General features: G+C 40.9%; 1 protein-coding gene across 1 annotated transcript in view; it reads left to right on the top strand.

Moving 5' to 3' along the window:
- CRY1 (cryptochrome circadian regulator 1) overlaps positions 1-26376 on the top strand; it is a 77658-nt gene that overhangs the window by 4170 nt on the left and 47112 nt on the right. The gene's annotated exons all lie outside the window — the stretch shown is intronic.

Below are 26376 nucleotides of genomic sequence, written 5' to 3'. Positions count from 1 at the left end.
TAGTTTCAGATACTGCAGCACCCTCTCCCAAGAGACCATTTGAATTGCTTCAGATTTCAGTGCCTATATGGCTCTTGCTATAAACACAGTTTATGTACCAGAGACTCAGCCTTCTGCTTCATAGTTCTTTATTATGTGTTTTATTAAAGCTTTTTCAAGTAAAATTTACAGCCACCATTAAGATACCAACAAAACTAGTCTCAAAAACTATTTACCAAAATGATTTCAATAAGTTTATAAACAAACAAATAAGTTTGTTTTGAACTAAATGGAAACAATTTACATTTTTTTCATAATTTTGTTTTCATTTTTTTTAACAGCTGTAGTGTGTGCGCAAGACCTGTAAAATGGCTCTTTCAGTTTGGAGCTATCATTCAGCAGCTGAAATTGACAGTCAAGCGCTTATCTTCTCAGATATTGGTTATTTGCTCATGTATTTTTACAGAACAGGGCATTGCACTGGCAAAACAATAACACAACAACTCTGTGTGAGTAGGAACAGATGGTCACTCAGCAACTGAAAATCTTAAACTTTCTTGTCAGTTTCCTTTTTCTGCTGCTAATTTACAGTGCCATTTTTTCATCAACATGAGTTTAGCATTGGGTTGAGGGAGGGTTTTAAACTGAGGAAATTTTATGTAGACAAAAATATTTGTCTTGCAAAGGGCTGGACCAGTGACCCAGATTCTCTTCCAGTCCCTGTCACCTTTTGTTCAAAATCAGTGCATCCGGAGTGACTACCATTGTCAGGTTTTCATCTATCTTTGAAGTTAAAGCATGGTTAACAGAATGGGCAGAGAAAAAGATGCTAGAATAAAACTAGAAAAGAAATGAGAGGAGACTAAGTTTTGTTTCTTCTTAGAAATAACATTACATTGTGATAGCTGTCTTTACATCAGTCATCATTCCTCCATTCATGTTATAAGTTGTGCAAAATAAAGAGACATTTGCAGTATTTCTGGTTTTCAGGGTTTTTTAACCTGGCATATTGAGAGCATACTTCAATATATTGATGTTGTATGGGAAATTCTCCTCTTAACCATGCAGGTAACTCTTGTGTGAATTAGTATTTTTGTATAGTTGTCATATTGAGCAAGTATAATTACTAACCAGTGACATGGCCTTACTGACCTCTTTTTCTCTTGGCTTCTTTCCTACGCCCTCTAAAACTTAATACCCCCATGCTTTTGATTATTATTCTGCCTCTCAAGTTGTTGAATTGGCACCTAAGTATATCTCCCTGTTGATCATTCCAGAGGTACTGGTTCTAGATAACAAATTTTTCATTTCCATTCTCAAATGTAGGATTCTGTCCTAACAGAAGATTGATTAAATTAATGTAAAAAGTGATAGGACATGGGGCAGGAAGATGCAAAATGGAAGTTTTGTCCTTAGCTCCTTGATATCAGAGTTATGTGTCTCATTTCTGACATTGACATATACCAGGGGTGGCCAAACTTATTGACCCTCCAAGCTGCATATGACAGTCTTCACAAGTTTGAGAGCTGGGGCACAGCTGCCAGGACTCTGGGCATCAGTCCTGCTCCTGCTGAAGACCCAAGCCCCGGTACGTGCGCCACATGGGGCTGAAGCCCTGAGACCCCCTTCCCCGCTGGGCAGAAGCCCCTACCCTACCATACTGCTGCAAGGCAGAGATCCCAATCTCTCTTTCGGCCCTCCCCCCCTCCCCCCCCCAGTCTGGTAGGTGGAGAATGGGGAGGTGTGGGGGCTCTGCAAGCTGCACATTAACTGTAAAAGAGCTCATGAGCCACTGTTTGGCCACCCCTGACATATATTAAGAAATCTAACTGGCTGTTTAGTTACTCTTACTTTACTTTACATGGTTTAAATTCTGCCCTCAAAAAAAATGATGTAGCTCTCATTTCACAGTGGAACCATAGATTTTAAGAAGAAACTGAATGACTTGTGAACTCTTCTTCTCAAAATACAAAAGTTAAAGGTATAACTTTTTTTTCAAGATAGGTTATAAAGGGTTTGAGCATGACTTTGTCTCAGATTGACTGTTTTTGAATATGTTTGCCTGTTACGAGCAAAGAGTACAAATCACTCTGATCACGTTTGGCTTCAGGATGAAAGAAAATGCTTTTACTCTTGTTTTGGCATTTGATTAATAGAGAGATTTCCACGTATTTTTTTTTTCTTTCCTTCATTGTCTTGCCATGTAAGGATTCAGTTTGGCTGATCATTTACATTTCTTTTGTTTTCCTTGATTCCTGTTGGTTGGGAAGGATGCTGGTATGAAGGAGTAGTTTTAGAAAACCTTAGGCATCCTGTTAATTTCGTGTGGTAGAATTTTTTTGGTTTCTTCTTTCTGTTTTCTTTAAAATACTTGTTTGTTTTTTTTGAAATGAGAAAATATTAACTCTGCATACAGTTAATGTATTTTTATTTTGAACTGAATTGTTCTTTTGCTGTGGGAATATTTTGGCGTGTTCAGTAGCTTATAATGTTAGGTGCTGGGGTTTTTTTTTTTTGGTTTTTTTTATGGCAGAAGGTTTCATTTGGGAGAGGGAGGGAGGCGTTATGTGGAGTTTCTCCATAACCTTTGCTTCATAACTTCCTGGCTTGAGGCACTGCCAGTCTTATTAATATAGTCTGTTGCTCTACCCAATCAGAGAAGTAGAGGTACAATCATTTATTTCTCTTTTCCAGGGGCACTGGAACAATTTGTATAGTGGAGGTGCTAAGAGCCATTCAACCAAACTGTAAACCCTGTATATGATGGAACCATCTTAAGCCAGGTGGTGCTGCAGCACCCCCAGTTCCAGCACCCTATGTTCCTTCATGCTCTCAACTTTTCGAATCTAATTCCTCTGTAATTTTTTAAACAAACTCACCTTCATGGTTTGTAAGAATTATTAAGTGTGAAATATTCATACATCTGGTGCTTGAATTTCCATCTTAGGTGTCTCTTAGGTTACCCCAGCAATTCTGAAAGTCTCTCACTGTGAAGGCACATAATAACTTCAGTGCATTTTATTTGGTAAGGACTTCGCTGTGCTGGGACCTGCTTGTTGAATTTGTGTTTGCAGATGAGATTACCCAGAGATAAAAGGAGAAGAGATAGGGACCAATGGCAGAGCGCTGTGGAACTCCTGCAGAAAGCTGGAGAGGGATCCTCCAAAGGACAAGATGACAGAGTGATTAGAAAAGTAGGAAGAGAGCTAGGATAGGATAGTCATGAAAGCCGAGGGAGGACAAGAGTTTCAAGAAGAGGAGCCATGGTCAGCTGTGTCACAGGTAACCGGTAGGTTAAGGAAAATGATGGTTCTGAGATTTGATTAAGATGTCATGAGAGATGGTGAGAGTGATTTCAGTTGCGGTAAAGGCAGAAGCTGGATGGTAGGGGGTCTAGGATGGAGTTGGAGGAGAGGAACTCCAGACAGCAATTGTAAACAGCACAGTGTCCTTAGATATGAAGGGAAAAGGGAGAAGATTGGAGAGGCAAGTAAATAGAAAGGGAGAGCTCTCTCTCAGGATGTGAGAAATTAACACTCTTTTTAAAAAAAAAGAACTAAAATGCAGCAGCTGTCCTGGGTTCAGTTTTTACTTTGAGAAGTGTTGTTCTTCTGATCTAGGCATCTAACAGCCTGTTCCCTGCTCTTCTGGGTGACCATCGGCAAGTCATGTCATTTTTCTGTGTCTGTTTCCCCAGTTGTAAAATGGGGATAATGATACTTGCTTTTTAAAGCACTGTGAGATCTGTGGATGAAAATAATGTACTTCTGTTAAAAGCACAATATGAGAGTTGTCATTGATTTTTATGCTACATTTTAATAATAGTATGATCTTTTTTTATTTATTATACAACATAAATAGATACTCCTGAAATTAGGCTTGGTTTGAAATGCAGATCCCTGTATCCACATTCATCATCATCCAAACACCTTTTGAAGGAGGTACGTTAAGGAAATTCTCAGAAAAGCAATTGAGTAATTGATTTTCATAAGTTTCAGTTATTATAGGAAAGAGAAATAGTTCTAGTCCGGGTTTACACTGTTTAGAGACCAATCCCGTGGGTAATGGATAAACTGCCTTTTCATTCCTCAGATTAAGATGGTCTGTGGTTTTAGGGGAGAGCTCATCAGTGATTTCAAGATCTCTTCTTCATTTTATACCCTCCAACTCTAACAGAGGAATATCCAGCATTTCATGAGTGAAAAGTTGACTGTGGACCTCTGACTGGACTAAGTATCAGAGGAGAAATGAGTTCTGAAAGGAATTATTAATGGTTATGCCATAGAATTATATGCATTTGAGCTCTTCTCTCTTCCTGTATTCCCCACCAAGAATCTGACATAACTTCCTTCTTTTGCCCAGTATTTATTTTAATTAAATAATGGCAGTCTGACTTACTCTGTTCTTGATGTCTGTGTTGGTGCCAAGAAAATGGAAGACTCTCTTTCCAAGATGAAAAATCTAAAACTGAATGGAATGGTCAAATCAAGACTTTTGGGAAATAACTCCCAAGAAATCCCAGCTGGGGACTACTTATTACTCAGTGGACATGAAGGCTGCTTCCTTCATGCAATCCAGATATATAAAATGTTTTCCTTTAGTCAAGTACACCGTTTATATGTGACATTATCAGTGAATCTTTGTTTTTTAACCAATTCTCCACATACAGTTGATTTACTGATTGCTGTCTTCTCTTTCCTTTCATGTAATAAGGAATATGGACAGTCAGGTCATGGAAGTATCTTAATTCTGTGAAGTGACCAGTGACTCTTGAAGAGTAGTACCATATGGATATTACAGGAAAAACAGTTTTTATCATCAGGTTAAACAAAATTTCCTGACTCAAGACATTTTCTTCATTGGAGAGAAGAGAAAAATCTTCAAATTAAGGAAACTGATTTTTTTTGCTTAGTTATTCCTTCAAATTTTCTGGCAAATCACCAGTTACTTGCCCAAGCAAGGATATTGTGTGCAAAAAAAATGGGGTAATTAAAAAAAATTCCCTGAATTTTGCTATCTCCCTATCAGTATGCTATATCTTCCCTCAAACCCCAAAAGTTTTAAGATGGGTCTCTTGAAATGCAGGTCTTGCTTGCTTTTTCTGGACATGATGTTCTTCAGCTGAGTAGAGTTTTCCCAGTTTCTTTGACCAAAATTTTCCTTTCCAATAAAGCAGTTGGCTACCACTGTCCAGCTCAGAGGTATTTATATTTCTGCAGTGCTGCATGTATGTAGGAATTTGTTGGAATGAAAATTGTAGTGGGGTTAGTGTAGATATCTTCCCCCCCCCCCGCTTTTTGTAATTCTTTTTGTATTGGGGACAGGCAAGAGGTTGGCGTGTCTTTGGAAAATCCTATGGGCCCACTTGTAAATCATCTTCAGGAGGCTGATCATTTCTTCTTCCAGAGTCTATCTTCAGGCTGACTTAGAACAACGCTTCCTCAGCTCTCGTCCCCTAACACTCCTACTCGCGCTACATTGATGATATCTTCATAATCTGGACCCATGGAAAAGAAGCCCTTGGGGAATTCCATCATGATTTCAACAATGCCACCCCACCATCAACCTCAGCCTGGACCAGTCCACACAAGAGATCCACGTCCTGGACACTACAGTACTAATAAATGATGGCCACATAAACACCACTCTTTACTAAACCTCCTGACCGCTATACTTACCTACATGCCTCCAGCTTTCATCCAAACCACACCACTCGATCCATTGTCTACAGCCAATCTCTATGATACAGTCGCATTTGCTCCAACCCCTCAGACAGAGACAAACACCTACAAGATCTCTATCAATGGTTCTTACAACTACAATACCCACCTGATGAAGTGAAGAAACAGATTGACAGAAGTCACCTACTACAAGACAGGCCCAACAAAGAAAGTAACAGAACGCCACTAGCCATCACCTTCAGCCCCCAACTAAAACCTCTCCAGAGTATCATCAAGAATCTACAACCTATCCTGAAGGACGATCCATCACTCTCTCAGATCTTGGGAGACAGGCCAGTCCTTGCTTACAGACAGCCCCCCAGCCTGAAGCAAATACTCCCTAGCAACCACGTACCACACAACAAAAACACTAACCCAGGAACTTATGCTTGCAACAAAGCCCCTCGCCAACTCTGCCCACATATCTATTCAGGGGATACCATCATAGGACCTAATCACATCAGCCACGCCATCAGGGGCTCATTCACCTGCACATCTACCAATGTGATATATGCCATCATGTGCCAGCAATGCCCCTCTGCCATGTACATTGGCCAAATCAGACAGTCTCTACGTAAAAGAATAAATGGACACAAATCAGAGGTCAAGAATTATAACATTCAAAAACCAGTTGGGGAACACTTCAACCTCCCTCACCACTTGATTTCAGATCTAAAAGTCGGAATATTACAACAACAAAAACTTCAAAAACAGACTCCAACGAGAGACTGCTGAATTGGAATTAATTTGCAAATTGGACACCATCAAACTAGGCTTGAATAAAGACTAGGAGTGGATGAGCCATTACACAAAGTAAAACTATTTCCCCATGCTTATTCCTCCTCCCCCCCCCCAGTTCCTTACATCTCCTTGTCAATTGCTGGAAATGGGCCATTTTCATTACCACTACAAACCGTTCTTTTTCTCTCCTGCTGATAATAGCTCACCTTAACTGATCACTCTCCTTATAGTGTGTATGGTAACACCCATTGTTTCATGTTCTGTGTGTGTGTGTGTGTGTGTGTGTGTGTGTGTGTGTGTGTGTGTGTATGATTTTATATATATAAAATCTGCCTACTGTATTTTCCACTACATGCATCTGATGAAGTGAGCTGTAGCCCACAAAAGCTTGTGCTCGAATAAATTTGTTAGTCTCTAAGGTGCCACAAGTACTCCTGTCCTGTCTTCAGAAGTGTGACGGCAGAATAGGCCTATTCCCGTCTAGAACTCAGATTCTCTGCCACCGAACAGATGCAACACTCATCTTACTCTTGAGTTTCCCTCAAGTATTCTCTGCTCTCCCTTTTTTTACCTTTTCAGGATTCCACATACTGCACTTGGCTAGCCGTGGCAAAGTAAAACTGCAATGGTCTTAATTTATTGTGTTGCTGTGTTTAGGGAAGTGCTATTTGCAGGAGTAGTAGAGGTTCATAATGTTTACAGGATTTACCCAAGACTTGGGTGCTAGAACATCATCCAAAGTTTTACATCCATGTTATCATTTGTCATGGATTCAAATAGTTTTCTTATTAACTTACAGTTTTTGTCAAGACTTAAGATACAAATAAGTTACTTCTTTCCCCATAGACAACTGTTCAAACCTCTCTATTAATGTTGTCTTCATTAGGGCATATGTGGGGCTTCTATTCTTCAGGGTTTATTAATTTCATTTTTCAGAGTTTGTTTTTAGCAATTTTTGAGTTTTACGAGGATGTCAATCAATTTTTTGGGGGGAGGGGGCTTTCTCTTTGTACTGTAATGTATACAGGGTGGATTTGATTTAAATCACTAGTCAGGAAGACTCGATTTAATCATGGATTTCTACATAAAAGTGCATGGGTTATTATAACCTTAATACATATACTTCACAACTCAGAGAGAGATGTAGGTTTCATTTTTAGAAGGTACACATTACATTTTTTAAGTGATTTATTTTGAACACTTTTCAGATTAGTTTTACAGCTATATCAGAAAATGAATGATTGTTAGGTAATTGAAGCAGATATTTATGAAGTCATTAGGAGGTGAACTATCTCCAATTCAACAGGTTAATCATTAACATTTGGAGGATTTTCTTGCCAGACTGTATTAGGAGAAGAACATCACTAGACAGACATTTAAATTGTTTTTTTTAACTAAAGCAACAACATTATGTAGTATGGATATTTTTTCTTCAACAGCAAACATATAATATTTTAACAAAACAAGCATATGAATTTTTTAATTTAAACTTTCAAGTTTTTTAAAATCAGGTTTATTTTTGTTGAAATTGTTTTTAACTAAAATAGTTAAATGAAATATTTAAAAAAAAAAATCAAATAGACTGTCAGCCAGGTCAACATGAGAAACTTAAAATATTGGCTTCTGCAGCTAATTTAGTCATCTTCACCTTCATTTTCCTCTTCATAATCTGGAAAGAAAAAACAGCTTTCCTGCTTTTTCAGATCCCAAACGATTTCTCAATTTGGAATGAATTAGTCCAAAGGAATAATATGCTGCTCAAACAGTTTCACTTTTGTTTCTACAGCCTGGCTCTCCCTTCTCACATTTATTTCCAGACTTCTTCTCCTTGTCTAGATCTATTCTGCCCCAACAATCTTCTATTCATTGAACTTTTTGAAACTTTTATATAGAGATAAGGGATTGACTCTCTGTACACAAATTTGCAGAGGGACAATAGGGTTGAGGTCTGTTATTTCTCACCTCTCTATATATTTATTTATTTAAAACATTTTTGCTGTTAGCAAGCATGTTATCTCTGAAGACACAAATCCTCAGTTTGAGAACTGCAAAACTAAGCATCTCTGATGAGTGAGACACTAGACTGAGCCCCATTGGGTAGGTAGAAAGATTTACCTAAATAATCTGTACAGAAGCCCCTGGAACCCCATGAGATTGGGTCCCGAATCCATGAACTATTCGAATTTGTTTACAAAACTTTTCTTAAACGTTGCATGAATATATTGTCTCATACTATAGAATTAGAATTTATAATCTCTATTCCATGATGAGATATCTTTGAGCTGTAATGTATCGTAATTGAAAAATCCTAAAGATAGTTTTCTCAAAACATTTTATCAAAAAAAATTGGATTTTTTTTAAATTGATTTTTATCCACCCTGAATGTATATTATATACATTACTCATTATTGTATATACTACTGTCATTTTTTTGTAATATTCTCTAGTGCAGTTTAATGTAGTACAGCTTCAAAGAGCTCTCTGTTAAAGCATACTAGGGAACCTTTGGTATATGCTAGCAGGGTCTACACGCACCAATTACTCCTGAGGGAATTCTGCATCACTGCGCAAGTGCAGCTTTCATGTCCCCTGCAGATTTCTTTGTTTCCCCGCAGAAAAATGACTTTTGACGGGGAAGCAAAGGGAAGCTGCAAAACCGAACACACGCATGCCATTTTGGGCATTTTGGCGGACCGTGGGTGGCGGGAGCTGGGGATGCCCTGACCAGTGGCTCCTATCCTGCGCTGGACTCAGCTGCTAGTCTTGGCTGGGCTGGGAAGGAGGGGACTTCCTCTTCCCCTGCAAGGAGTGGCCAGGGCTGGGTCAGACCCACCCCCAGAAAGCTCCCTTGACTGCAGGAAGCTACACACATGCACATCCCCACTTCCTGCCCCCCTTGCTCCTCAGCTGCAGAGGAAAGGATCATTGTACAGGGAGCTGCTCCCCCATCTGCCCAACTCCCCATATCCAGACACACACACCCTGAACCTCCACTCTGCCAATTCTCACCCCCTGCATTCAGAGCCCCCATGCACAGCCCCTCCTGGACCTCCACCCCAGTGGGCCCTCCCCCACCTGGACTACCTTGATGAGCCCCGTGCACCCCCACTCTCCCAGCATCCAAACCTCCCCCACACACACTGATCCACAACCACCTTCACCTCGACACCCCCCCCCAAGAGAGTCCCATTGCCCCTGCACCTGCCAATGAGCAAATTTTTGCAGAATTTTAATTTTTTTAAAATTTTTTGGCACAGAATTGTCTCAGGTAACCAATTAATGTGCAGCATAGCACACTTTAGAAATCACATTCTCTTAGTCCATATTATTGCTCTGTGTAGACAAGCCCTTAGATACAAGTAACCATTTCTGGTGTTTATTGGATAAATACCTGTTTCTTTTTTATGTTGGGGGTGCTCTACTGGTGTTTATTGGTTAAAACCAAAAATCAGAAACCCCAGGTATACTGTATAATAATGGATTTGCATCTGTAGCACCTCTCTTGTTCTTGGAATGTGATTTTTTTCCCCCCACTTATAACATTTTATTGCACATATTAAGTATGTGGGCTTAATGTAAATGGTTGGGAAGTTGGATGGTCGAGTAGCCATGTATTCTAAAACATTGTTGACTTTTCAGTTTTATCTAAGAGGTAGCTGTCTCCAAAATTTTATTAAAATTCAGATTTGTTTTCATAAACTTCTAAGTAAAGATGTACTGGTAAACTTATTTCTTTCTTTTGGAAAATGGTAACACAAAGCTTGTTACAAACGATAGATAAAAAGTTACCAAGTAACTGTCAATGCTGTTTCCTGGATTTATGTTGTATGTTTCCTCTACCACCATCTTACCTTTATACAGGGTTAAATGCAAAGTATCAATTTTAACTTTGTCATTGCTGAGTTTTGTCACAACCTTAATATTATTCAAGTCTGTAATCCAGGAATATCTCTCCCAGCTCCTCTCTCAGTGATGTAGTGAAGCAGCCTGTTTACAATGAAGATTGCTGTCAGAAATCAACACTACATTTGGCCATGTTCATTGTGGCAGCTTCTCATGCTATTTTCTGTTAGCATTTTTGAGTTTTAATAATTGACTTTCTTAAATGCTTTTTGAAGTCTGAATGTGTACTGAATAGTTTTGTTTCTATACTGAATATGTTTCTAGTTAGTGTAGAGGAACTCATTGATCTGGGTTCTGAACATTCTGGAAGTCTATTTTTGTTTCCAGGAAAGATGGGCTTTATAAGTTAAAGATTAGCCTTCTCTCTTTAGAATGTTTCAGATGGGAACGTGAAATTCTGGTTATATGAGGCCGTCCTAGGAGGAGCTGAAAAGTAGGTCATTGTTGCAGGGAGTTGTCCAAACAGCCTACTGGTTGCTACAGCAACGACCTACTTTAAGAGGCTAATTCAGTTGATTCATGTTGAAAGGATCTTTTAGAAATCATAAAAGGAAATAGGCAGGTTTGTATCAGCATATGAATGTGAATTGCACAGGTTTGTAGCTAACCCTTTTCCTCTGTATTAAAAATGTGTCTTCTCTCTTTCCCCACCTCCTCCCTTCCCATGCTCTTTGGGGGTATGGGGTTTAAATCAAGGCCTCATTTTTAGTCTTCAGAGGTTTTATTTCCTCTCTTCCATCAGTGGAGAACTTCTCTTCCTCCCTAGAGGCCACACATAACAGCTGTGATCCCTGAGCAATGAGGTGTAGATTTAGATTTCAATCCAGAGCCCATGAAGGAAGGGGCATTTCTTTCTTTGGGTATAGAAATGGCTACAGGGTTACAGTAAAACCTCAGAGTTATAAACATCTCAGGAATGGAGGTAGTTTGTAACTCTCTAAAATGTTTGTAACTGAATGGGTCTTTCAAAAGTTTACAACTGAACATTAACTTAATACAGCTTTGAAACTTTACTATGCAGAAAAAAACACTGCTTTTAACCATCTTAATTTACATGAAACAAGCACAGAAATGGTTTCCTTACCTTGTCAAATCTTTTTTCTTAAACTTTCCCTTTTCCTTTCTTTTCTTTTTTTTTTCTAAGTTGTTTACATTTAACACAGTACTGTATAGTATTTGCTCTCCTCCCCCCACCTGATTGTGTACTTCTGGTTCCAAATGAGGTGTGTGGTTGACTGGTCAGTTATTAACTCTGTTGTTTTGGTACTCTTGAGGTTCTACCAGTGGTGCCGGAGCAAGGGAGGCCATAGTCCTCCCACTTTTTGAAGGTGGATGGGCCTGGCCCATCCACATTTCGCCAGGGCAGACCCCACACCCTTCCCCTCTTCTTTCTCCCTTAGGCCCCATGCCCTGGCGAGGCCAGCGGGGAGCCTGGGTAGTTGTGGGAGCCACATGGACACTCCACCTGACTGCAATGCAGGGGGGCTGAGAGCAGCTGCTGGGCTGGGTGCCCACCCGCCCCAGCTCCCCACCTGGCCCAGGCAGATGAAGGGTCCATGACTCCATGCCAGCTGCCCGCGCGGCTCTGATCATGGCTGGGCTGTGGCTTTGAGGCCCCACCCCCAGGCCGGAGCTGGGTTGGGGAGAGCTGCACAGGCAGCTGTGGAGAGCCCGGGTCCTTCCACCTGCTCTGGGTGGGAGATCTGTGGGCCGGGGACACTGGCAGGGGACTGCTTTTGGCCCCACTCCACCATGGGCATGGGTAGAGGGGCAGGTTCCCCTGCCCTGCTCCAGCTTCTGGCCTGGCCGGGGGGGCAAATGCCTCCAGGGCAGGAGGAGGGGTGGGCCAATCTTGGGAAGGCTCAGACCCCCTTGGGTTCTACTGTATATGAGATGCCCCTTTTCCTCAGTAGCTGAATTCTAGAGAAGAATGCTCACAGTTTGTCTGCCCAGCAACCAACCCAAAGTGTCTCTGTGGGGTTCTTACTGGGAAGCTGTCCAGAAGCCGGTTTTTACTAAAGGGATAAAAATTCATGGAAGTTGATGACAAAATGGATTTAAAAAATATAACCTTTTAAAAACAGGATGTTTCTTTATAATTAGCTCCCTCCCCTCCCCCCTCACCCCCCATCAAACAAATCTGCAACACTAAAATATCCTCAATGCTGGATTACCAGCACTGGCAAATTGGAAGCGCTAGCTGTGTGACCATCTTCATGAATGTAATGAAGTGTATGTATACAACATGCTGTTTCTCAGCTCTGTTTGCTTGCCTTTATTCTTAAAACTATAGTAGGGGTTGGAAGCTTACAGGAATCCTTCTCAAAAAGTAAATTTCAGTTACGTGCCTGCTTACAAGAAAAGAATGGGTGGGCAGGTAGAATGATGGAAATATGAAAGGCACATCCATTCCAAAAATAAAGTTTGACCTTGTTTCTAAATAACTTGTCTCTCTGAACAACTGATACAAAATGCTATGCAAACTTCTAGATATAAGTACTTTTGAAAAAAGGGAAGTAACTTTGAATATGAAGTGCAGTATGTAATTGCACATTAATAAGTGCAGTACATTTATTTCAATCTGAGTTGGTTAGGTCTTGTCTGTAGTGCAGTAGCTATTCCTGCATAACTTTGGGTATGTCTACACTACGAAATAAGGTCGATTTTATAGAAGTCGATATTTAGAAATTGATTTTATACAATCAATTGTGTATGCCCACACTAAGTGCATTAAGTCGGTGGCGTGCGTTCTCGCTACCGTGGCTAGCATCGACTTACGGAGCAGTGCCTTGTGGGTAGCTATCCCACAGTTCCCGCAGTCTCTGCCGCCCATTGGAATTCTGGGTTAAGCTCCCAATGCCTGATGAGGCAAAAACATTGTTGCGGGTGGTTTTGGGTACATGTCGTCAGTCGCCCCTCCCGCCGTGAAAGCAACGGCAGACAATCATTTCACGCCAGACCCCAGGGCGATTAGAAGAGCACACTAAGGTGCGCTGTGCATCAGAGAGGCTTTGAAAACCAGTTTCATGACTGGCCAGGCTTCGGTGTGACAGTTGTATGTTTCTCTCCTTGATGCAAACCCACCCCTTTTGTTGATTTTAATTATCTGTAAGCCAACCACCCTCTCTCCTTCGAAATAAAGTAACTATTGTTTTGAAACCATGCATTCTTTATTAATTTTTAAAAAAAGAAGAGATAACGGACAAGGTAGCCCAGGTGGGGTGGAGGAGGAGGGAAGGACAAGGTCACATTGCTTATTGTAGCCACACTAAAAATCACACTGTTTGAATGACAGCCCTCTGTTGCTTGGGCCATCCTCAGCAGTGGAGTGGCTGGGTGCCCAGAGCCGCCGCCTCCTCTCCCCCACCCCCGTGTTCTTGGGCATCTGGGTGAGGAGGCTATGGAACATAGGGAGGAGGGTAGGCGGTTATACAGTGGATGCAGCAGGGGTCTGCAGCTAACTAGATCTGAAAGGAATATAACGAACTGTTATTATCCATTGGCCTGGAGCAGCGAACCGTGGCCAGTGGGAGCCATTATCGGCCAAACCTGCAGACGCAGCAGGTAAACAAACCAGCACAGCCCACCAGGGACTTTCCCTGAACAAACAGCGGACCAGCTTTGAGAACCACTGGCATAGCAGACTATCAAGTCTATCCTAGCAATGAGGATCTCTCGGAACTAAACTTTAAGGCATCCTCTGATCAGAATTAAAGAGAAGGGTCTGGATGGAGCCAGTTCTCAGTTTGAATCTGTCCTAAAAGCTAAGCTAAGTATGAATATGAAAAGTATTTTCATCCTTATAGGCCTTTCTAGTGTACTTAAGGCAGCTGGAGAACTGATTGGTAAATACTTATTATCCAAGATATCAGTTATAAGGGTCTGAGACCAGAAAATTCATGTTCACAAGAAAGGCCTTCCTTAAACCCAGGTTTTTTTGTTGAGTCTGCCATCCACATGTTTAAGGCAATTCCAGGAACCAAAGGTCTCCAAAGTTTTTGTTGAGACAAAAGATAAAAACAAAAACCTATACTGTCCATAACTGTGGAGAAAAACAAAGAAATGGCTCAGCTAGCAAGTTGAAGGAACCAGAGTGATTTTGACGTGCTCTTCTGGCATTTGTCAGGAACAGCATTTATGGATGCCATATTTCCTTACGTAGCTTCACCTGGACATTTCCATTACTTGAAGGAAAGTCCTCACAGTCCCTAACTAGCAGAATTTTCCAGAAGGTTCTGGACCTTGTTGCAGGGAGCAAGCCTATCCATAGTGTGTGTATTTGTACTGAAAAAGCTTAAAGAGAAAACATGTTTACTCAATATGATGTTGAGTACTGTCAGTGAACGTAGTAGCTTACAAAATGCATATAAAATCTGATTTTCAAGGCTGCAGGGGAACGAATATCTCTGGGAAGATTGGTACTGCTTCTTGGAAACTTCTTGATGACAAGCTTTTTTTTTTTTTTTCTCCTCCGAAGGGGCAGAACATATTGTGGAACACACAGTAAGGTTTGGAGTGGTTTTTTGTGGTTTTTTTTTTTATTATTTTTATTTCAGATTCCTGTAGAAATATCAGTACTTTGTTAGTACTTCTGGGCGAGCTCAGGCAGTGTGAATGTAGCCTGCCTTCCAGCAGAAGGAGACAAGAAAACTTTATTGCCCGCATACAAAGGCCTTACTTGCTGCTTGGCCTTTACTGTTTTTCTTCCTCTAACTGATGATTAAATTCATAATAGAAAGGTCAGTTCACAAATAAGTACTTTCAAAGAGGTTTTGTACAAATAGCCCTGTGACATAACTTTGGATAGCTGTTGCTTGGCTGGTATTTTCTGTATTTAAAAAATCAGTTGTTTCCTTCATGAAATTTAAATTGAAGTAGTCTGGAGTAATTTAATTTCAACTAATCTACACTATTTTTGAATTTAGGTGAATTTTTTTTGTTCCTCTTGAAAATCTTTGTCATTGCTCAAATGAATCTTGAAGCTTCTTGATCTTTTCAGCAAGCACACAATTGCCACATGTTTCTTGAACATTTGACTGGACAGAAAGTGGGAAAAGGTCATTTGTCTGAAGTTGTCTATGTGAAAGTTTGGTGCTGAATGTAAAGGGCCAGTCTTCCATACTAGCAGAAAACAAAAGTCCCACTCACCTGTGAGGTTTTAAGTACCTGAGAATATTTTGCTGTGATGAGTCAGTAAATGATTTTAGTCTCGTAGAGTGAGTTTTGCAGTAGTAGTTGCCTTCCACAAGTTTCAATGACCAGTTGATGATCAGACCCTTAATTTTTGCTCTGACCTATCTAACACACGGAGGAGCTCTGACTGGCTTCTTTCTCTAGAGAGGAATTGGAGCCTGGGGCAGTCCAGTGCCTGAGATTTCTCTCCAGTCGTAATAGATCTTTCCACCTTTAATTTCTGTGATATCCAGCTAGATGGGTGGGATAAGTACACTAGCTAGATATTTCTGTGAAAATGAGTAGCAGTAAAATAGTTTTTTTGCAACCATAATCACTAATAATTATTTTTAAATGAAAGCTTAAGTTCTGTCAAAGCCGATTGGGGCCTCCAGCAGATCATCATAAAGAACTTTAAAAATCCCCCCAAAACTCACAAGCCAAACATGGGTGGAGATTGTACACCACAGTTTTAGAGGCCTAAAATGTTGCATAAAACTGCTGATGCACATCCTAAACCGTCTGGTCAGGGGCGGCTCTAGGGATTTTGCCGCCCCCAGCACGGCAGGCAGGCTGCCTCCAGTGGTTTGCCTGCGGAGGGTCCGCTGGTCCCGCGGCTTCGGCGGATCTGCTGCAGGCGTGCCTGCGGGAGGTCCACCGAAGCCGTGGGACCAGCGGACCCTCCGCAGGCAAACTGCCAGAGGCAGCCTGCCTGCCGCTCTTGCGGCGCCGGCAGAGCGCCCCCTGCGGCTTGCCGCCCCAAGCACGCGCTTGGCATGCTGGGGCCTGGAGCCACCCCAGCGTCTGGTATGATTCATATTCCAAAATTTTCAAATTTGTATGACACCAGTACATAGCCAAGACTTATTGCAAGGTCCTCCTTCTGTATAAGAATCTGTGGGACTAGAACCCAGATATGCAGAAACTGGGACAGCTGACATTCCCATATCGCCACCAGGAACCTACGTGGAGCCACATCCAAGGAGCACTGTGGAGATTAGGCGCTGCAAGAATTACCGCCCAAAAGGTCCAAAGTGACAGCACTCTGGGGCCTTCTGATTGGCCATTGCTCACTAAAAAGGTGCCCTAAGAAGTTGTCTGTGCAACCACACAGACTTCTGGCCTGCTGTGACTTCTCACTTTCTGATTTTCAGCCTCTGACAGTGACTCTTGCCTCCTGATTCCAGCATGGTAACTCTGATCTCCGGTCCCTGACTCTGACCCTGACTCTTGCCTATTAATCCTGGCACTAGTGATTACTCCAATCCCTGCTCGTTGACTACCACCTCATAACCATCCTTGACTTGTGACCAGTAGGTCAGACTGCCTATGCCCTGGTCCCGTACAATCTGTGTCTCAGGTACACCAAAGAGAAGCTGAAATGTGTCCTCAGCTGTGCCAGAGACCACCTGAACTTAAAGAAATGTACTCAAATTGAGAGGAGCAGCAGCCCAGATAGACTTTGGAGAACAGTTGATGACCAAAACAAAAAATGCCAATATGATTCTCTTGAAAGCTCCAGCCTATCATATCAGGTGACTGTTTACAAGACCACATAACTGGTCTAGAAATATTTTTTTTCAAAAGCAAATTGTCATGTGGCCAGAGTGAACTCTTATACATCAATATCCTGTCTAACAGGAAGATAGCAGATGTTGGGACCTTCCTGAGCATAGAATGAGGAGGTCTCATGCTGGCCCAAATATCAACTATCCGTAACTGGATCAGACATATCATTACTCTTATGTAGAAAAAAAAAATCTCTAAAAGGAGAGAGATGTGGTTGTGTGTGTGTGTGTACAGTAATGTGGTTGAAGAAGGTCATAGTAGGGAGTAGAGCAGAAGGAAGCAACTTTCTTTAGTTCACCAAACAAGTTGGGACCAATTCAGATACTTATTTGCTTCTTGCTAATATCTACCACTGTAACTGATCTTGTAGTGTGCTAGTTAGGGGGAACCTCACAGTTCAGGCAGTAGACAAGGGCCTGAATGGACAGAGTTCCCGTTGCTGCATGACAGGTAACCCAGTTGGGTCTAGTTTGAAGACCTATGCCAGATGGCTCACTACTTAGTATAACTCACTGCTTTCTTTCCATTTCCTCTCATTGTTTTCCAAAATAGCTCAACCCTTTAACTTGGCCTTTTCATATATTATTAGACAGTGTGATACTTATAGAATTTGGTAATGGAACTCTGCAATTACACTGGATTATCCAAAGCTATATCTTGTAGTATTCTTTTCCTCCCTCCATCACTACTTTGACATGATGGCAGTGAAGAGAATAAGAATTGTTTAAATAGCCAAAAAATCCTCTTGTTGCCTCATTCACTTTTCTTTTTTGCATAAATTTTAACTTATACTAACATGTGAAAACCATGTTGTCTGTTAGCGTAAAGCATGGAGAGCAATACAAAATACCAGCTTCCTTACTGAATACTTTTTCAGCCTTTGAAAGTCACAGTAACTTTCATATTGTATTGTAACAATATAAAATTGACATGGAATTAAATGAATCAATAAAACAAGCATCTTTCTAAACAGAAGGAGTTTGATTTGGTGATAGGAAGGTAGCAGTCCATCCCGGTGTCAAGTGATGCTGTGGAGTGTACATAACATTTAAATCCTGTCTGAGCTTAATCTGTTTACTTGAACATACTGGCCCTACTATGTAATGACTGATTGCTACAAACCAAGGTAAAAAGAAAATATGCTGGCATGTGATTTGCTGAAATCTCTGGTAGTGCTGTACTGTATCTCAGCAGTCTAAGTGACAGTTTATCTAACTAAAACAATCATACATCATCTGCCTCATATAGATGTTAATGCAGTGAACATGTGTAGTTGAATTAAAAAAAAAAACCACACACTTTCATATATGATCTAACTTGATAAATGACAGGCTAGCAGACCTTAGTAATAAGTGCAGTAGTCTGGGGTTTGTTTGTTTTTTAACAAGGAGGGGAGGGGGAAGGCATTAATATGTTTAACAGTTTTAAAGCTTTAGTATAAATTAAAATTCCTCATTCATATCTAACAATTTAAAGCTGACTTTGCGTAATAACACATAACCTTCTTTCTCTCTGGTACGTCTTGCATGGCACTAAGTTTTGTGAAAGGATGAAGCAGAAGGGTCTGACTGATAGTATCAATGAAAATGTAGGAAGGTGAAGATAAAATAGACATAGGAAATATGAGAAGCTGCTTAATAGGGTTTTGGGAGAGCAAGCCTGTGTGTGAGAGCTAGTGTCCTAACATGTCTTGCACTTGACAGCCTTACAGTTTTTTGTGTGGAAGTTCAAATATAAAAATGGGAGTGAAGTTGCGTAGTCAAAAACAAGGTGCAGATAATTGTCCAGCTAAATAAAAGGGAGTTTGCATGGATTGGCAATCAGTTTTTTAATTTAATCACAGCATGTCTGTTTAGTTTCTTATTAATATAGGCAATTTCAGTTTGAGTTTATAGATTCAAATTTTACTGCAGTAGAAAGTACTTAACAGTGGTGTCAGTTCTTTTCAATATGTCCTGGAGGCAAAATGCATGAGGTATCATGAATAAAATATTAAATTAACATATTTAATCTGTTCCCCTTATGTACCTGTTGCCTGTACAGAAACTTATTTGTATACTTGTTTGCCTTCCCAGTTGCAACAATTTTTTTTTATGATTATACAGATACCTCCCACAGAATCCTAATGATTATTCCTAGGATAAAACTACATTGTAATTTTAAGTTTCTTGTTTAAAAGCTAGGAACAAAATAATCTTAAACATAACTCTTCTGGTCTCCTTAAAAAAAGAGAATTTATAGTATGGGAGCTTATTTTAAAAGGTACAATACAAGTTCTGCATGTGTGTTGAAATGATAATTTAATCTAAAATGTTTTGCTCTGCCTGGCAATTCGATATTCAAAAGAATTTACCCTGAATAAAACTTGAAATACATTTTAAATTAACATTTGTAAATTATGTTGAGAAAAGTGACTCAAAAATGGGTGACCAAAGTTAAGCTCCTATTTCCCTATTTAGGTCCTTAAATAAGTAGCCTAACTTTCAAAAGTTCTGAGCACCTACCAGTTCTTAGTGAATATCTGTCTGCACTTGAGATTCCCACAGTTGGAGCTACATAAATTCTGTGGGACTTTCTGGGTGATCATTGCTCCTAAAAATCAGGCCACTTACCTAGAGCCTTAAGAGTCTCGCTGTAGTCACACAGTTTTTTGAAAACTACAGCCTAAATAAAAATGTCATCACCTTATTTGTTAGTCTTATATTTAGGCTTGACAGAATTTTGTATTTATTTTATTATAATTTTGACAGATGATTATCAATGTTTATTTTTAAGCTTTTTATTTTTTTTATCAATTTTTAAATTCTTACAGTTATGGGAAATTATGGGGCTATCAGAATAATTAGAGTAAATGTTGAGTTCAAAAGCTTTATAACTATTAAAACACAAATGGTCAATATCACATGTCAAAATATACAAAGTTAAATGAAAGTTATCAAGCAGTATTTTTCTTTCTTTGCCTATCTGTAAATTTCGATTCATGTTGATGGAAATATTTTTTTGTCCTGGTTTTGTGTGTGGTGAAATCAACATTTATGGGCGCTTACCAATAATAAACTTATTCTTCCAGGCCTGCTTATATTCACTTTTTCCAATGGACAAAGATTTACTCCTGTTAATACTACAGGAGCCAGTACTGCTGCGATATACTGGATTTTATTCTGGCTTTCTTGCTGTCCATGCAATTATAAACTAAGATTCAAACTGTAGAATCTTAATCTTGAGTAGACATCAGTGTGTCTCAGTTTCATCTTACAGTTATAGTACATATTAGGTGTGTCAGAGCTACTGGTGATAGTTAGGAAGTAAAAACCAGAAAACACAACTTAGATTTCGGATCACAGGCAGTATGCTTGGAATTGTCAGAAATAACATTTTTGTGATTATAATGGTCAAATTGTATATGAAATTCATCGTCTCACTTTCAAAAGTTCACATGTAAAATCAGAACACATCAAAATAAGGCTGGTGTGCACAGATGACTTTATGAACAAATAAGATGAATATGCAGGAATGTGTAAATTCTACTAAAAATCTTGCCTGGGACCAGTAGAATCCTTTGCTATATATAACTAGCAAATCTAAGCCTATTGCTTGTGGAAGCCATTTGCTGAAAAGTGACCTAATTTTTCCTCACTCAAGGCAGGACTATGTAATAACTAGACCATTCCTGACAGGTGTCTGTCTAACCTGTTCTTAAAAACCTCCAATGATGGAGATTCCACAAACCTCCCTAGGCAGTTTGTTCCAGTGCTTAATTACCCTGACAGGAAGTTTTTCCTAATGTCTAACCTAAATCACACTCGCTGCAATTTAAGCCCATTGCTTCCTTGTCCTATCCTGAGAGGTTAATGAGAGAATTTTTCTCCCTCTTCCTTGTAACAACCTTTTTATGTACTTGAAAACTGTTATGTCCCCCTTCCGTCTTCTCTTCTCTAAACTAAACAAACCCATTTTTTTCAATCTTTCCTGATAGGTCATGTTTTCTAGATTTTTTTTTTTTAAATAATTTTTGTTACTCTCCTCTGGACTTTCTGCAGTTTGTCCATGTCTTTCCTAAAATGTGGCACCCAGAACTGGACACAGTACTCCAATTGAGGCCTTAGCACTGAGTTACTCATGTCTTACTAACAACACTCCTGCTAATACATCCCAGAATGATGTTTGCTTTTCTTGCAAGAATGTTACATTGTTGGCTCATATTTAGCTTGTGGTCCACTATGGCCCCCAGATCCCTTTCCACAGTACTTCTTTCTAGGCAATCATTTCCCATTTTGTATGTGTGCAAATGATTGTGCCTTCCTGAGTGGAGTACTTTGCATTTGTCCTTCTTGAATTTCATCCTATTTAATTCAGACCATTTCTCCCAGTTTGTCCAGATGATTTTTAATTTTAATCCTATTCTCCAAAGCACTTGCAACCTCTCCCAGCTTGGTATTGTCTGCAAACTTTATAAGTGTACTCTCTATGCAGTTATCTAAATAATTGATGAAGATATTGAACTGAACTGGACCCAGGACCAATCCCTGCAGGACTGCACTCGATATGGCATTCCAGCTTGACTGTGAACTACTGATGATTACTCTCTGGGAACAGGTTTCCAACCAGTTATGCACCCATCATTAAGGCTATGTTTATGTCACGGAAGGTGTGACTTTTGGAGACCTCCATGAAATTTTCTGCTTCAGCCCCTGGGTCTGTGGGACTGGAGCTGGCAGCCAGTGGGGCCATGGCAGGGTTCCAGCGACAGACGACAGCCTCCTCAGGGTCCCCCTGCAGGTTTCCAGTGACAGGTGACACAGCCGCCTCAGGGGACCCTCCTCAGGCTTCCAGCTACCGGGGACAGCCTTGCAGGGGGGAGGTAGGGGGGAAGAACCCTGCAGCTCCCAGCCACCACGGTGGCAGGGGAAACGGTGGAGCTCCAGCAGCAACAGTCACAGACAGGTCACGGCTTCTATGAATTTTTGTTTATTGCCCGTGACCTGTCCATGACTTTTACTAAAAATAACCATGACCAATCTTAGCCGTACCCATCATATTGTAGCTCTATCTAGGCTGTATTTCCCTAGTTTGTGAGACGGTATCAAAAGCCTTGCTAAAGTTAAGATATACCACATCTACCACTTCCCTCTGTTCACAAGGCTTGTTGTCCTGTGAAAGAAAGGTATTAGGTTGGTTTGACACAATTTATTCTTGACAAATCCATGCTGAGTGTTATTTATCACCTTCTTATCTTCTAGGTGTTTGCAAATTGATTGCCTGATTATTTGCTCCATTATCTTTCCGAGTACTGAGGTTAAGATGACTGGGTTGTTCTTATTCCCCTTTTTATACATTGACACTGTATTTAATCTCTCCCATTTTCTCAGAGTTTTTGAAGCTAATTGCTCATGGCTCAGATATCTCCTCAGTTAGCTCCTTGAGTATTCTAGGATGTATTTCATCAGTCTTAATCTGTGTAGTCTTTCCTCATATGGAAATTGTTCCATACTTTTGATCATCTTTTTTTGTCCTTCTCTGAAAGCTTTTCCAGTTCCACTATATCCTTTTGGAGATGGCCAGAACTGGACACAGTATTCAAACTGCAGGTGTACCATGGATTTATATAGTGGCATTATAGTATTTTCTGTCCCTTTCCCAATAGTTCATAAGATACAGTTAGCTTTTTTGACTGCTGCTGTACATTGAGCAGAAGTTTACAGAGTATCCACACTGACTCCATAATCTTTCTTGGGTGGTAACAACTAATTTAGATCCCATCATTGTGTATATATAGTTGAGATTATGTTTTCCATTATGCATTACTTTGCACTTATCAACATTGAATTTCGTCTGCCTTTTTGTTTCCCAGTCACCCAGTTTTGTGAGATCGTTCTGTAACTCTTTGCAGTCTGTTTTAGACTTAACTCTTGAATTAAGTTGTATCATCATCAGATGTTGCCACTTAGCCGGTCAACCCCTTTTCCAAATCACTGGTGAATATGTTGAACAGCGCAGGTGTCCAGTACAGATCCTTGAGGACCTTGCTATTTACCTCTCTCCATTGTGAAAACTGACCATTTATTCCAACCCTTTGTTTCCCATCTTTTAACCAGTTACTGATCCATGGGAGGACCTTCCCTCTTATCCCCTGGCTACTTAGTTTCATTAAGAGCCTTTGATAAGGGACCTTGTCAGAGGCTTTCTGAAAATCAAGTACACTGTATTGACTGGATCACCCTTATTTGCATGCATGTTGACTCCCTCAAAGAATTCTAACAGATTGGTGAGGCATGACTTCCTTTTATAAAATCCATATTTATCCATGTGTCTGATAATTTTGTTCATTACTATACTTTCTATGAATTTTCCTGATATTAAAGTTAAGTTCACCAGCCTGTAAGTGCCAGGATCTCAGCTGTCCTTTTTAAAAATTGGTGTTACATTAGTTACCTTCCAGTCATCTGGTACAGAGACCGATTTCAGTGATAGGTTACATGTCACAGTTAGTAGTTTTTGCAGTTTCAGATCCAAGTTCCTTCAGAATACTGTCTGGTCCTAGTGACTTTTACTGTTTTAGTTTATCGGTTTATTCTAAAACCTCTCCAACTGAGACATCAGTTTTGGACAGTACTTCAGTTTTGTAACCCAAAAAGAATAGCTCTGATGTGAGTATCTTGCAACATCCTCTACAGTGAAGACTGATGCAAATAATTTGTTTAGCTTCTCTGCAGTGGCCTGTCTTGCTTGACTACTCATTTAACACCTTAGCTCCTCTGGGATCTAGAAAGAGCTTTAAAAGGAATGTGGTATAATTTATGTTGCCGTCACTCATTTGTGTGCTGACTATTAAGCAAGAAAATATTCTCACTATATTTTCTTCAAGCAGGATTTTACAAAAGATTACTCCCTAGCAGGGCCGTCCCTTTGGAAGAGCGGGGCCTGGGTTGGAAGTGACGTCACTTCAGGGGCGGAATGCACCGGGAGAAGGTAGGGGAGGCTGAGGGAGGTAGTGCCTCCCCAACAGGGCCGGCTCTAGACCCCAGCGCGCCAAGCGCGCGCTTGGGGCGGCATGCCGCCGGGGGGGCGGCAGGGGGCTCCGGTGGACCTCCCGCAGGCATGCCTGCGGAGGGTCCGGTCGTCCGGCGGCTCCAGTGGACCTGCCGCAGGCATGCCTGCAGAGGGTCCAGTCGTCCGGCGGCTCAGGTGGACCTCCCGCAGGCGTCCCTGTGGATGCTTCACCAGAACCGCGGGACCAGCGGACCCTCCGCAGGCACGTCTGCGGGAGGTCCACCGGAGCCGCGGGACCGGCGACCGGCAGAGCGCCCCCCGCAGCATACCGCCCTGCTTGGGGCGGTGCAATTGCTAGAGCCGCCCCTGCTCCCCAAATAGCCAGGTGTGGCCCCGCGCACACTCCAGCCCCCCATGCCTCCTGGCTTCCTGGGGCTGGGAAGGCTGCAGCGGCGCCGCCGCATGCTCTCCTCCCAGTGTGCTCTCCCTCAAGTGAAAGGGGTGGGGCTGGGGGTAACCTCCCCCAGCCAGCAGTTCACCCTCCAGCCAATTGCGCTGGCCTGTGGGGGCCCCAAAGCGCAGGGCCTGGAGCAGTCACCCCAATTCACTGTTACCTAGGGACGGCTCTGCTCCCTAGTTCCTTGTAGTTCAAGTCTCTGCCTTCATTTTCTTTTGGGGTAGTATTTAAAGGTCTCCTATAGGATCTAATTCTTGTTACATAAGCTGTGTCAGGCTGCAGTAGCTAATTCTTTGTTTATTTGATGGTCCCCTTATTCTTTCCTGGAGTCAAAGGACTTCTGGAACTAAACTTATCCACCTGTGTACCTCATATGGAAGCCTCTTTGTCTCTTGGTCCTGGAAAACAGCTTTTCACATAGCAGTAATTTTGGCCCAGTGGGTAGGAGAATTGGTCATCCCATTACAATAATCAAACCTTTTAAGTGCTAACTGAAAAAAGCATAGCATTCAGCCAGCTAGTCCTCCAACTGTGGCACATTATCCTCCTCCCATCTTCACCTACATGTACCTCTTTTTCCAGGCTCACTGTTGCATCTATTTTAGTGTTTAGTTGGGGTCTAGTTCTTCCATGTCTCGATGGAGAAACTGGGAAGCTATACCTAGATAGGTGAGTATAGCTGAAACCTTTGTTTTTCCTTCTTTCTGTTCATTCTGCTTGGAACAGCTACTTGGAACCCATCACTTTACACTGATGGCAAGAGGACCACAGAAAACAGAATTTCTTGATTATTCGTTCTTTTCTGTGAACAGGCTTAATCACTATTGACACTTGTCCTTTGGTCAAAAAATTGGTCCTCCTCTCCTTAAAAGTAGTTATTGTTGGTACTAATCCAAAACAAATTACAGCACTGAAAGTCCTCGTGTTAGGAGCAGAGAGATGCTGGCAGAGATGAAATATGGGGATTAGAAATTATCTGTTGTCAGTGTGCTTGGTTGATGGGAAGGGATACCCATCACTCTGCATTTGTTGAATCATATCACGTATCAGAATTAGCAGTAGAATTTCTGTGTGTATGGAGGCTAGCAGCAGGCAAAAAACTGTATTGTTAGTTTAAAGCTATTAATGATTCTGCAATGTTTAGCTAAATTGTGATTGTTTTATGATGTCATAGACATCAGGATCTATTTCTGTTGACTAACTTCAGCTGACAGTTAATTTAAACGTCTTCCTTAAATTTTCATTTTTGTACAAGGGGGAGATGACTGTATTTATGAGTTCCTTTTTCGTGCAGCTAAATGCCTCAGAATTTACCGTATTAGTGTATATCTTACCCACCAAACGTATTTTCTTCTCAACCTATTATGGATTATTCTTGCTACATCTTATCCATGGGAAGTTTTGTGTGTGTGTGTGGTGGGGAGGTAGTGATGTATGTAATGCTTGCAACATTTGAATACTTTAGACTTGCATAACATTTCACAAAGTAATTTATAAGCATTAACTAATCCTCCACACTCCTTGTTAAATATCTAAAAACAGTTATATCCTAATTTGCATAGATTAACTGCTGTATGCCAAAAAATTATACTGCCAATTCATAGTAACTAATTGTACTAGTAAAGAATGTCACATTTTAAGCTTTATGGACTTGGAGAGACTTGCTAAAATAATTTACATTTGGAAAACTTGTAGACTGGCCATACTAGAGATGATTTTTGGTTGGTTTATAGGGTTCATGGTTTGGCTATTTCATTTGTCCTGTTTAAATAATCCTACTGAGTGGATAACTAAGGCAATGAAATTTTGTGGCTTCTAGAGGAAACCTCAAATCTTAATTAGTAC

Source organism: Mauremys mutica, chromosome 1 (genome assembly GCF_020497125.1).
Source record: "Mauremys mutica isolate MM-2020 ecotype Southern chromosome 1, ASM2049712v1, whole genome shotgun sequence".
NCBI lineage: Eukaryota > Metazoa > Chordata > Testudines > Geoemydidae > Mauremys > Mauremys mutica.
Note: the sequence above shows the minus strand (reverse complement) of the source record. Positions and strands in the feature narration are given on the sequence as shown.